The sequence below is a fragment of the Bufo gargarizans genome, chromosome 3 (assembly GCF_014858855.1).
Source record: "Bufo gargarizans isolate SCDJY-AF-19 chromosome 3, ASM1485885v1, whole genome shotgun sequence".
NCBI classification, from domain to species: domain Eukaryota; kingdom Metazoa; phylum Chordata; class Amphibia; order Anura; family Bufonidae; genus Bufo; species Bufo gargarizans.
In genome coordinates this window covers 427,816,170-427,828,840 of record NC_058082.1, presented here as the reverse complement: position 1 = coordinate 427,828,840, position 12,671 = coordinate 427,816,170, and the positions used below count along the sequence as shown (strand labels likewise).

At 46.5% G+C, this 12,671-nt stretch overlaps 1 protein-coding gene across 8 annotated transcripts in view; it reads right to left on the bottom strand.

Moving 5' to 3' along the window:
- CSDE1 (cold shock domain containing E1) overlaps positions 1 to 10,191 on the bottom strand; it is a 52,122-nt gene extending 41,931 nt beyond the window's left edge. For all 8 annotated transcript variants that reach the window (XM_044288493.1, XM_044288494.1, XM_044288495.1 and 5 more), the window contains exons 1-2: positions 10,081 to 10,191; positions 4,104 to 4,485 (exon numbers count right to left, since the gene is read on the bottom strand). The gene's annotated coding sequence lies outside the window, so the exon portion shown is untranslated. The remainder of the gene's footprint in view (positions 1 to 4,103; positions 4,486 to 10,080) is intronic.
- Positions 10,192 to 12,671: the final 2,480 nt, after the last annotated feature.

The following is a 12,671-nucleotide window of genomic DNA, read 5'->3' as shown; positions in this document are numbered from 1 at the left end:
AAAAAAAAAGGATCCAGAGGGGTGTCAGTGTCGCCAGAAGAAATGTCTTGAGACAACTTGTCCCTTTCCGTTAACTTCCATCCTAAGAAGGAAAAAATAAAAAGTAGGTCTCCTACTGCGGGACAGGAATCCACTCAAGGGGTAGATAGACTCCACCTTTTTATTCTGTAGGTTTCTTGTCCCTGGGGGCGGATCCTCTGTGGTGTTGTTGTGGTTTGCCAACCAGAAGATCGTTGCCAAAACAGTCAGGTCTATATTTGTAAAACTTTAAGGGTTTCCATTTGTAAACACCCCATCTCTAACTAGATTTCAGTGGAGCTAGCACCATTCTAGTGACCACGTCTTTTAGTATACACATCTTCAAGTGACGTGTGCCATGTTTCACATCACTACAGATATGCCCGCAGCAAAATACAATAAAGCAGGGAAACTAGAACATGTATAAGTCTGGTATAGGAAAAAAAAAAAAAAAAAAAAGCCAAACCAGCTTTGTAGTCTTTTTTTGTGACTATCAGTGATACAAAGACCTAACATTGGTTTCAGGCTGGTGTCTCACAGCATTTTTTTTTTAAAGCAAAAAATGACAACTCCAAATGCTACATGGAAGACTATAGGAAATAAATGCAGCACACAGATTTTTGCAATGGTGTTTTTCTGCCCTTGCTGTGCATTATGTGCAGTCTTACTTTTTTATGGCTTTTTGCACCAATGTATTTACCCTGCATACCTCTGTATGTAAAAAGTGAAATTACACGGGTATACACATTTTCATAAGTATGTACAACACTAAGCAAGAGTTTGTTTCTTTTAAACCTAACAAACTGAAGTTAATTGGAGTTGTCCCAGAATAACAACTTACCACAACTCCATGCCGGAGGAAGTCTGACCGCTGGTACACCCGCCAATCAAAAAAAAAAAAAATGTAGGGCCTTTTCCCCTCCCATTTTGAGGGAAACACTCGAGAATCCACAATGTTGTGCCATACAATCTATAGACCTCGCTCATCAGCAGCCCTACAGAACTGGGAGCGGTGTGACTCATGGAGGTACTAGTGGTCAGAAATCCCCCCCCCCCCCCCCCCCCCCCCCAAGATCAGACCTCTATGATCTATCCTCTGTATAGGTGGAAAGTGAATTCTGGAACAATGCTTTAAAGGGAACCTGTCACCTGAATTTTGTGTATAGAGCTGAGGACATGGGTTGCTAGATGGGCGCTAGCACATCCGCAATACCCAGTCCCCATAGCTCTGTGTGCTTTTATTGTGTAAAAAAAAAAATATATTTGATACATATGCAAATTAACCTGAGATGAGTCCTGTCCCTGACTAATCTCATATACCTGACTCATCTCAGGAACAGGACTCATCTCAGGTTAATTTGCATATGTATCAAATCGTTTTTTTGGCACAATAAAAGCACACAGAGCTATGGGGAGTGGATATTGCAGATGTGCTAGCAGCCATCTAGCAACCCATGTCCTCAGCTCTATGCACAAAATCCCGGTGACAGGTTCCCTTTAAAGAGCATCTGCTAGCAGGATCAACATGATAAAAACTAAGGTTGATCCTGCTGAGTAAAAATCTCAATTATGAAGTAGACTGCCCTATTCCGGAGCAATTTCACCGTATTAGGGCTCATGCACACAACCGTATGCCCTCTGAGACAGTCTGAGACGGCCATATGTCCCAGAGCAGCATACATCGTGCGCACAGCATCATAGGTTACTATGATGCTGCATGAATCGGGCCGCCGGCAGAACTATTGTCCCGCACTTATATGATATTATGAGTGCGGGACAATAGCCCCGCAAGCAGCCCGATGCACACAGCATCATAGTAACCTATGATGTTGTGTGCCCCCGTGCGCACAATGTATTCCGCTCCGGGACATATGGCCCGCATGTCTCAGGGCATAAGGCCGTGTGCATGAGTCCTTAAAGTAAGGCCTCATGCACACGACAGTTTTTTTTTTCAAGGTCCGCAAAAACGGGGTCCGTGATCCGTGACCGTTTTTTCGTCCGTGGGTCTTCCTTGATTTTTGGAGGATCCACGGACATGAAAAAAAAAAAAATGTCGTTTTGGTGTCCGCCTGGCCGTGCGGAGCCAAACGGATCCGTCCTGAATTACAATGCAAGTCAATGGGGACGGATCCGTTTGATGTTGACACAATATGGTGCCATTTCAAACGGATCCGTCCCCATTGACTTTCAATGTAAAGTCTGGAGTTCTTTTATACCATAGGATTGGAGTTTTCTCCAATCCGATGGTATATTTTAACTTGAAGCGTCCCCAGATCCGCTTCGTGAACCTCAGATCCGACAGTATATTCTAACACAGAGGCGTTCCCATGGTGATGGGGACGCTTCAGGTTAGAATACACTACAAACTTTGTACAAGACTGCCCCCTGCTGCCTGGCAGCACCCAATCTCTTACTGGGGGATATGATAGCACAATTAACCCCTATTAAATCGTTGGTGGCACAGTGTGCCAACCACCATCGCCCCCCCCCCCCCTCCCTCTATAGCAGTAACATTGGTGGCAGTGTGCGGTCTCCCATTCTCAACCCCCCCCCCCCCCCCATTCATTGGTGGCAGCGGAGTTACGATCGGAGTCCCAGTTTAATCGCTGGGGCTGCGATCGGTAACCATGGCAACCAGGAAGCTACTGCAGCCCTGGTTGCCATGGTTACTTAGCAATAGTACAACAGTAGAAGATTCATACTTACCTGCTTGCTGCTGCGATGTCTGTGTCCGGCCGGGAGCTCCTCCTACTGGTAAGTGAAAGGTCTGTGCGGCGCATTGCTAAAGAACTGTCACTTACCAGTAGGAGGAGCTCCCGGCCGTTCACAGACATCGCAGCAGCAAGCAGGTAAGTATGAATCTTCTACTGTTGAGACCGCACACTGCCACCAATGTTATAGAGGGGGGGGGGGGGGGGGGGGGGGGGGGGTCTGCCCCCTGCTGCCTGGCAGCCCTGATCTCTTACAGGGGAATATGATAGTACAATTAACCCCCTTTAGGTGCCGCACCTGAAGGGGCTAATTGTGCCATCATATCCCCCTGTAAGAGATCGGGTGGTGCCAGGCAGCAGGGGGCAGTCTTGTACAAATTTGCATTGGGAACGCTTCTGTGTTAGAATATACTGTCGGAAATGAGTTTTCACGAAGTGAAAACTTAGATCAGAAAAAGCTTTTATGCAGACGGATCTTCAGATCCGTCTGTATGAAAGCAACCTACGGCCACGGACACGGATGCCAATCTTGTGTGCATCCGTGTTCTTTCACTGACCCATTGACTTGAATGGGTCCGTGAACCGTTGTCCGTCAAAAAAATAGGACAGGTCATATTTTTTTGACGGACAGGATACACAGATCACGGCCTCGGCTGCAAAACGGTGCATTTTCCGATTTTTCCACGGACCCATTGAAAGTCAATGGGTCCGCGAAAAAAAACGGAAAACGGCACAACGGCCACGGATGCACACAACGGTCGTGTGCATGAGGCCTAAATTAGATCTTCAGTGATGCAATTTACATATAAACAAGCTTAAATGGGTTTTCCAAAAAACAGGTACTGATTACCTATTCTTAAGAAAAGTCATCAGAACTGACCGGTGGGGGTCTGACACCTGGGTCTTCCTCTGATCAGCTATTTTAAAAGACATGGATGCTCACAGTAGCGCCACAGCCTTTTAGCAGTGTTCCCTAGGCCATGTGATGTCATATTCATCAGTCACAGCCTAGGCCCAGCTCAGTCCTATTGAAGTGAAGGAGCCCGAGATGCGATACCAAGAACAGACTCTATACAATGCGTCTGTGCTTGGCAAGCATGGAGAAGGCTGTGGCACTCACAGGAGGGTCAGTGCTTTCTCAAACAGCTGACCGGTGGGGGTCCCGGGGGTCCAACTCTCACTGATCAAATACTGATGTCCCATCCAGAGGATAATGTCTTGGAAAACAGATACTTTGCAACTACAAATCTTCATAACTGAAATTGTTTTACTTGGCAGAATACACCAGATTGTAGTTCATAGGGCAGATCCTGCTGACATAAGACTGGTAAAGCAAGCAGCAAGGAATAGGACACCTTTTAACAGCATACCCACCTTGCTGAGATATTCAGGTATTGCACTCAGTAGTATTACCGATTTGTGTAGACAGCAGATGGTACAGAAGGTTGTCGGTTGCTAGTTTAAAAAGAGATAGTGAGAAAATGATCTACTGAGCTAAGAAAGACGACTCCCGCTACACAATGCGAATGCAGAGTGTGGCGCTGAGAATAAAACAAAGACTAATAGCAGCGTTGGGAAGTGCTCTTGTGTAGCTGTTGAGTAGGCACAAACTTCTTGTTTCAGATCAAGTGTTGTGTCTTCAGCGCAAGTTCTCTTCTTTGGTCTTGTAGGTTACTATTGTGGCAGATGTTCCTTGACTGATCTGAACTTGAAGCAGCAGTTTCAGGTGGTAGTTTCTGTTCTGTTACACTTCATACTGAAAGACAAACCAGCACTATGATGAATGAAAAAGACCAACATCCGTAGACACAGCAGGCTAGTTACACATACTGGGCAATACAAGAGCGTAAGACAGCAAACACTAGGCATCACCTCAGTCAGGCTTCAGTTTACAACTTACCGTATTCTTCTCCCTATAAGACGCAAAGCAAGTGTGTGTCTTATGGCGTGAATACTAATGAGCACTTCCATTAAGAAATACGGAGTGCTTCCGTGGGGGTTCTGATACGTACGTACATATACATATATACACACACACACTAAAATATATAACTTGTTCCATCTTTTTGCGGAACGGACGGATCGCGGACCCATTCAAGTTAAAGGGGTTAGCCCATCTTAGACAATGGGGGCATATCGCAAGGATATGCCCCCATTGTCTGATTGTAGGTGCGGGTCCCAGAGGTGGGACCCACACCTACAACGAGAACAGAGCCGGGGAGAGTTGTGGCTGGATGACCCCAGGTTTCCCAGGGTCCGACCACCACCAGGCACAGCTCCCCGACTCTCCCATTGAAGTGAATGGGAGCGCATCGCACATGCGCGGCCAACGATCCCATTAATTTCTATGGGGCCGACGGAAATAGCCGAGCCAGCGCTCAGCTATTTTCGGCGGCTCCATAGAAATGAACGGAGGGCGGCGGTGCATGCGCAGTGCGCCCTCCTCCACTTTCTCTGCTCCGTTCTCCTTATAGGTGCGGGTCCTAGCGGCGGGACCCGCACCTATCAGACAATGGGGGCATATCCTTGCGATATGCCCCCATTGTCTAAGATGGGATAACCCCTTTAAATGGGTCTGCATCCTTGCTGGCCGTGCTAATTGCAGTCCCCAATAAACTGAACCAATACGTTTATGTGCAAGAGGCCTTAGGCTACTTCCACACTAGCATTTTTGGAGGATCCGGCAGGGTTTAGCAAAAACGCTTCCGTTAACTGATAATACAACCACCTGCATCCATTATGAACGGATGCAGTTGTATTATCTTTAATATAGCTAAGATGGATCCATCATGAACTCCTTTGAAAGTCAATAAAGTACAGATCAGTTTTCTACTGTGTCAGAGAAAATTGATCCGTCCCCACTGACTTGCATTGTGGATCATGGCGGATGCGTCTTGCTCCACATCCAAGGACGGAAAGCAAATTGCAGCATGAGAACGGAACGCATTTGAAGCATTCCGTTCAGTCACGTTTTGTCCCTATTGACAATAAATGGGACAAAACTGTTAGTTTGGCGAGTCTGCTTTATTATATTGTTCTGTTTGGAATCGTGTCCTTTATCATCTTGGGGCACGTGCGTACATATGCGTTATTGGTCATTGTGATGCAATTACTGTTCATGTTCACTGTTTCATCGCGATATTGTTTTACTCAGCATCTTTTCTATGTTGTATTCAACTAGTGCGGTCTGCTGCTTTTTTCAGTCACTTCCTCCTTTTCTTAAAGGCATGATGAACGGCGGTGATCGGAAATACACATGACATACTGGTACGTCATGTGACCCTAAGAGGTTAAAGGACCTTAAGGAGCAACTACACTTAAGACCACTTTGGCAAAAGACATTTATGTAGAGAAAGTAAATATCAGGCACTTACTAATGTAGTGCGATTCTCCATATTGTCTCCTTTGCCAACTTGATTAATTTTCCTTCACATTATACACTGCTAGTTTCCATGGTTACAACCGCCTAGCAATCCATCAGTGGTGGTTGTGCTTGCACACTATAGGAAAAAGGTGGCTGGGACAATGGAAGTGCATATAGAGTACTTCTTCCTATGGTGTGCAAATACGACCACCACTGCTGGATTGCAGGGTGGTCATAACCATGGATACGAGCTGTGTATAATGTGATGGAAAAATGAATCCAGCCAGCAGACAAAAGATACATTAGTAAGTGGTTTGTATTAACTTTCTCTACATAATAACAGGGCTGTATCGCTTCGAATGGCATTTAAGCTTTTGACAAAATGTCCTAAAAGCCCTAATACGTTTTGTAATATACTTAGTTTTTTTTAATAGAGATAAGCGCGCGCGCGCCCCCCCTCCCCCGCGGTGTACAGAGTACACATTTTATGAATGGGGCTGTTAGGTACGGACAGGAGCACACATTGCGGCATGTGCTATGCCAGGATTGGCAGAGCAGGCTGCATGTCAGCTGTTAGCTTAGAAGAGAAGGCACAGGCAGGAGCCCACTGCGCTAATCCTGGCACAGCACATGGTTACAGGGTACATGTGCTATGCCAGGAGTTAGTAAACCTCAGGAGTGCTCTTGCCTGTACTCCATGCGCTGCAGCCCCATTCATAAACTGAACTCCGTACAACGCTGAGAAGTCAGGGGTGTACAGAAAAGCGATTTAAAAGCGCTTTAGGGAGGGGAGAACTTAAAAACCCATTAATAAAGTAAATTACAAAAAGTTATATTAGGGCACTTAGGAGATTTTACCAAACACTTTTTACTCTTTAATTAAATGAATAAATCACATTTAGCAATTAAAAGCTGCTGACAGAAGAATCTCCATGCGAAGATCACAGTATCCAGATTGGTTTGCATGTGATGGTTCACTCACTGGCTACTCCACATCTGCATTAATCTCTCCGGTTTTGAGATCCGGCAAAGGACGTCCAAATCGTTGGAAAACGCTTCAATTTTGTCCGCGTTCATTTGCAGTGGGGACAAAACTGAACAGAGTGCACCAGAATGCATTCCCATGCCGGATCCAACACCAAACCTATCGACTAACCAGTCACAGCTAGAAGAACCCAAATCCCTTTAAAGGGGTTCTGCAATTTGTTTTAACTGATTATCCTCTGGATAGAGGATCAGGATCTGATCGGCAGGGGTCAGACACCTGAGCCCCCACCGACCAGCTGTTTGAGAAGGCAGCGGCATGTTTACTGTTTACCGCAGGCCCAGTGATGTCACTACTAGTATCACTGGCCTGGGCGCGGCTAAGCTCTGTTCACTTGAATGGACTTTAGCCGCGCCCAGGCCAGTTGATACTAGTCGTGACGTCACTGGGCAAGCGGTAAACAGTGAGAAGGCCGCAACGCTGCCTTCTCAAACAGCTGATCAAATTTTTATTCTTTGCCCTGCTAGAAAGGCACGTGATTTAATCTATAGTGAAGGTAATCCAATCAGTGACCGTGGGTGAGCTATCCACTCCCTTCTGATCCTCAGCTGTGTCATGTGACCAGCAATCAGACTTTCCAAATAACACTGCTTCTTATGTGTGGACTGGAAGTCAGTTTCTCTATGTACTTCTATGGAGCCTCAATCTCATAGGAATTAATGGAGAAGTAACTGACTTCCTGTCCTGTGTCAGCAGGAGAGTGATTGCTGGTCACATGACACAGCTGAGGATCAGAAGGGAGGGATAACAAACAGGATTACCTTCACTACAGATTACATCATGTCAGAATAATATTTTTGCAGTTCTTTAAGTTTAAACCCCCAATGTCAAGGCTATAAGTTCTTTCGAGAACGCAGCCTCAGGATTCAGGCCTACCATGTGCATTCACAGACCATTGCAGGGGCTACATTTTTATTGTAAGGGGTTGGTTTAACACAACCTTTAGCAGATCACATCCAAACCAATTTAGTGAAACATGGCACCAGAGACAATACGCGGTCCTCTCTAGCACCAGGCGGCTGCAAGGAGCAATTTGACAATCTTATATGTGCTTTCATGGAGAAAAAAAATAAATAAAAATAAAAAATAAATCAGTTTTAGATCAGGTGTAAGCACACAAAAAAATCCAAGTCAAACAAAGGTGAATGGAGGAAGCACAAGATGGCCCACAAGTGATGCACGCCTCTAACAGCTGCTCCTCCATCTGCAAGCATTCCTGTGCGCTTGTTCTAGATGTCCCCTCTAGTGACTATTAATAGGCCGCTAAGTCGGAGCATTGTGCGCGGCAGCTGTATGTTCTACCCGCTTTATTCCGGGAATGTGGTGTACGGTACTGACGAGACTGCTGATACCTCAGAACTGCCATTCCTCCACTTCTAGAATGAGAGGTTAGGGGTGGAGAGGAATCACCACCACCATAAACTACACAAGGTCACTTCTAGTGTCTGTCTACCGTACCCAAAACCAGGGGCCCCTAACAAGACGCTCTCCATAATATTAGTGAATTACCTGTACATCTAAAAACGCCTAAGCTCTCTGAACTGCACCACTACTCGTGCCCCACATGTCACCAGACCCCAAACCAAGTGTACTACAGGGGCCGGAGTAAGCCGACGCCCGACATCTGTCCGAGTGCAAAAAATGATGGGGCATACTGACAAGCAACATGTCTGAACCTTCTCCCTCCTGCAAGACATCAGCGCAGAGTATGGAGGTTCCCCATACACAGACTGTTGTGTATGGGGAAAACTGAAAAAAAAACTGTACGACCAACTTTCCATGGGATTGGGCATGTTGGATTTTTATCATTGACTGGCCAGTCAGAGGAGCGGTGCGTTCTCTCCCAACAGACGGCACATGTGTGTGCAGAGCAATCAAGCAAGGCAACTTCTGCTAATCGCCATGCCATCCCTCTGTACCTATGAATAAGCAGGAGCGCCCCAGACATACAATGAACAGGTTCACTACACAAGCAGTTGAAAGGGCAAACCAAGGGCTGACATCACATAAGCATCCGGTCTATTGAGTTTAGGGGGGGTAGGCTACTGCAAGAGGATTGGGTATATGGGTCAGTTCCCAACTAATCCATTGGCAAAGTCTAAAGCTGTGATGTTAGCCTACAGAAATGAAAGGAGCACGCTGGGAGTGATAGTGTCACCACAGCTGGAGTGCCAGAGGTTAGCCATCACTGCTCTAGACATGGGCCCTCAGCAATCACTGTACATAATCAGACACATACAGCTCATTACTGGCAGAGGATGCCAGCCGGTGTACAAGCGCCTTGGTCTGAGGGAGCGAGGACAAGCCCATCCATCACGTCGCCCTTGTAAACAGCTACATCAAGGGTTCCTCTAGGCCAGAGGATTGCGACACGCAGCTGAGGGAAAACAAGCACACTGCATTTCACAAACCACGGCGCCGCTAGGCCTTCTGGGACACGTAGTGCCAGCGCGGTGGCCGCGAAAAGCAGGAGGCAGTGCAGGACTACAGCTCCCATCTGCCCCCGCGCCGATCACCAGGAGACAGTCACTTCGCACCCTGCCTGCCAGCTGCAGACTAGCCGCTCCACCCGCCTCCTGATTGGACGCCCAGACACCCAACTCCCCACCCCCACCCCGCATCGTGAAGCTCTTTGTCCACCCGGCAGGCATCGCTGCGAGAGGCGGACGGGCTGTACCCCAGCACCGGGCCATGGTTTCCATGAGCTCAGGACGTTACCTCTGGCCGGCACTCGTGACAGTGAGCACAGCGCAGACACGAGGCCAACCCCGTATTGCAGCGCTGACGGGGCACGACGTGACAAAGCAGCTCTCCCAACACACAACCCCGGGCTAACGGCAACACCGGCCACTCTAAGCACGTCCAGCCCCCCGCCCGCACCACGCAGAAGCCAACCCCGACATTTCCTGCCCCCCCAAACCCAGAATAAAAGGCAAACTCACCCCAACAGCTCACAGCACTATCACCAGCGCCGCCATAAGCAGCACGGCACATTACGTAGGAATAAAACACAGCCTTCTCGCGAGAACTTGTATTGCCACGGGAGGAGGTGGCAAAACGGCACATGCGCAGTCTCAAATATAGAATGCGGCGCTGGCTGTGGCCCCGCGCTTGCGCAATGGACGCTTTTCAGGCGCGCTGGGGTGATGTCATCGTATTGGCTCGAAATCAGTTTTTACCTTTGTGCTAAAAGTAATGGACGACTTCTGTGCGCTTTATTACTACCTGCGGTTTTGTTAGCGCGGACATACTTCTCAACTTGATTAGAGAAGAGACTTACTATATGATTTTGGTTCCTAACATTTAGGCTACATTCACACCATAGTAAAAAAAAAAAAGTGATATACTGTTAGTTTTTTGATGGCCATTTTGCATCAATGTGTGTATCCATGTTCTGTATATTTAACGATTTTAACGACTGCTTTGCGTTGCTATTTAACAGTCCTTAAAAATGGCAGAGCTTCATAGTTTTCTTTTTATATCCCACCCCCTGCAGTGCCATCAGTAGGGATGAGCGAATCCACTTTAGATGAAACATCCAAAGTTGATTCGCATAAAACTTTGTTTCAATACTGTACGGAGCGAGCGTTCCGTACAGTATTAGAATGTATTAGCTCTGATGAGCCAAAGTTATTAATTTGCATAATAACTTCAGAAATTGATTTATAGTGTAAAAAAAACATTTCCCGAACCCGGGTTCGGTTCCAAGGTACCACTTCGGCTCACCAGAGCCAATACATTCTAATACTGTACGGAGCTTTTTCTCCGTACAGTATTGAAACAAAGTTTTATGCAAATCGACTTCAGATGTTTCATCCAAAGTCGATTCGCTCATCCCTAGCCATCAGTATATATATAAAAATCTCCCCATCAATCTGCATGTAATACTCTATAATGAGACAGCAAAGCAAAATTTTAGAAATGTTTGCAAATGTATTACAAAGGAAAAAGTTAAATTTTGCAGAGACATAAGTATTGAGATCCTTTGTGATGACATATGAAATTTAGCTCTGGGGGCTTCTCATTTTCCTTCATCATCTTTGAGATGTTTCTACACCTTGGCATGCTAGGCATGTATACCTGAGTTAGGGCTCGTTCACACGAACATGCCTGTGCTGTGGACCGCAAATTGCAGTCCGCAATGCACGGGCACCGTCCGTGGGGCAGCCGCATGGGAATTGTGGACCCATTCACTTGAATGGGTCTGCGATCCCTCCGTTCCGCAAAAAGATAGAGCATGTTCTATCTTTTTGTGGTGCAGAGGAATGGAACCCCAGAAAGCACTCCGTAGTGTTCCGTTCCGCATCTCCGGATTTGCGGACTTATTGAAGTAAATGGGTCCTCATCCATGATGCGGAATGCACAGGGAACAATGCCTGTGTATTGCGGATCCGCAAATGCGGTCCTCAATACGGCAAAGGGCAGCACACGTTCATGTGAACGAGCCCTTAGTCTGTCAATGATTGTCAAAAGATTTGTAATTACCTTATAATTACAGCTTTCATTAATGTCCTCTGTCCCATTCCATTGCTCCCTTAAAAGACCGTTACTAGGGCTTGTCTGTCTTCCTTTTAGTATAAACAGAAGACAGAGGGGCGGTCCTTCACACTGCATGCCTGCATTAGGCTTCAGAGTGAGGAGGCGTGTCTCTCAGTAATCCAATCTGATTGGCTGGCAGGGAGCTGCTGGCTACAGCAAGTGTGTATGTGAAGTGAGGGAAATCAGTGTTGGCCTCAGAACTGTCAGAGGAGCCATCTTGAGAAGTCCTCATATTGTAAATGTTTAAACAGCCGTAACTAAGGGAAAAACTCAAAGAAAACAGTGGTATGTGAATAAACTAAAGATTGCTATATGCATAATGCTGCTGCAGCATTATATTTTTTTTTATGAAAACATGACAGTTACACTTTAAAGTGGCCCTGGAAAAAAATAAACATGGCCACATAATGTAGGTAGGTCTAAATGGAAAGATATATATACACACACACTTAACATATACCTCATGCACAATATATTACTTTGGCAGCAGTCCACCATTACAATCACCAGAGCAGCTGGGGGCCTACATGGACAGTTGAGGCAAATGGGGGGCTGTGGGCAGCAGCTGGCAGGTCAGGAGCAGTGACTGACGCAGCCAGGCAGGATCCCCTCTCAGCAGGAGAGTCTCCATGGAACAGGACACAGGAGGGAGGCAGACTTCAACCTAGCAGTTGCAATGGAGTAAGCCACAGCACTTGTCTGTGTGTGTTAGGTGGCATCAGTGTGACGTCCTCTGTCATGTGACATTCCTGATGCTGAGAGCGTCAGGTCCTTAGCCTGCAGCTGGTTTTAAATACTGTATACTTCTCTTCCATTCCAGGTCTTTACAGTATTAAATTCTGTCCCCTTTTTTTTACCTTATAGAGATGCAGACATGCACGGCTAGATCGCAGCTAGCATGTCCACAATATACCTGTCCCATATCTCTGAGTGGTTTTATTGAGTGTAAAAAATGATTTTATATATATGTAAATCAGCCTGGTAAGGAGCCCAA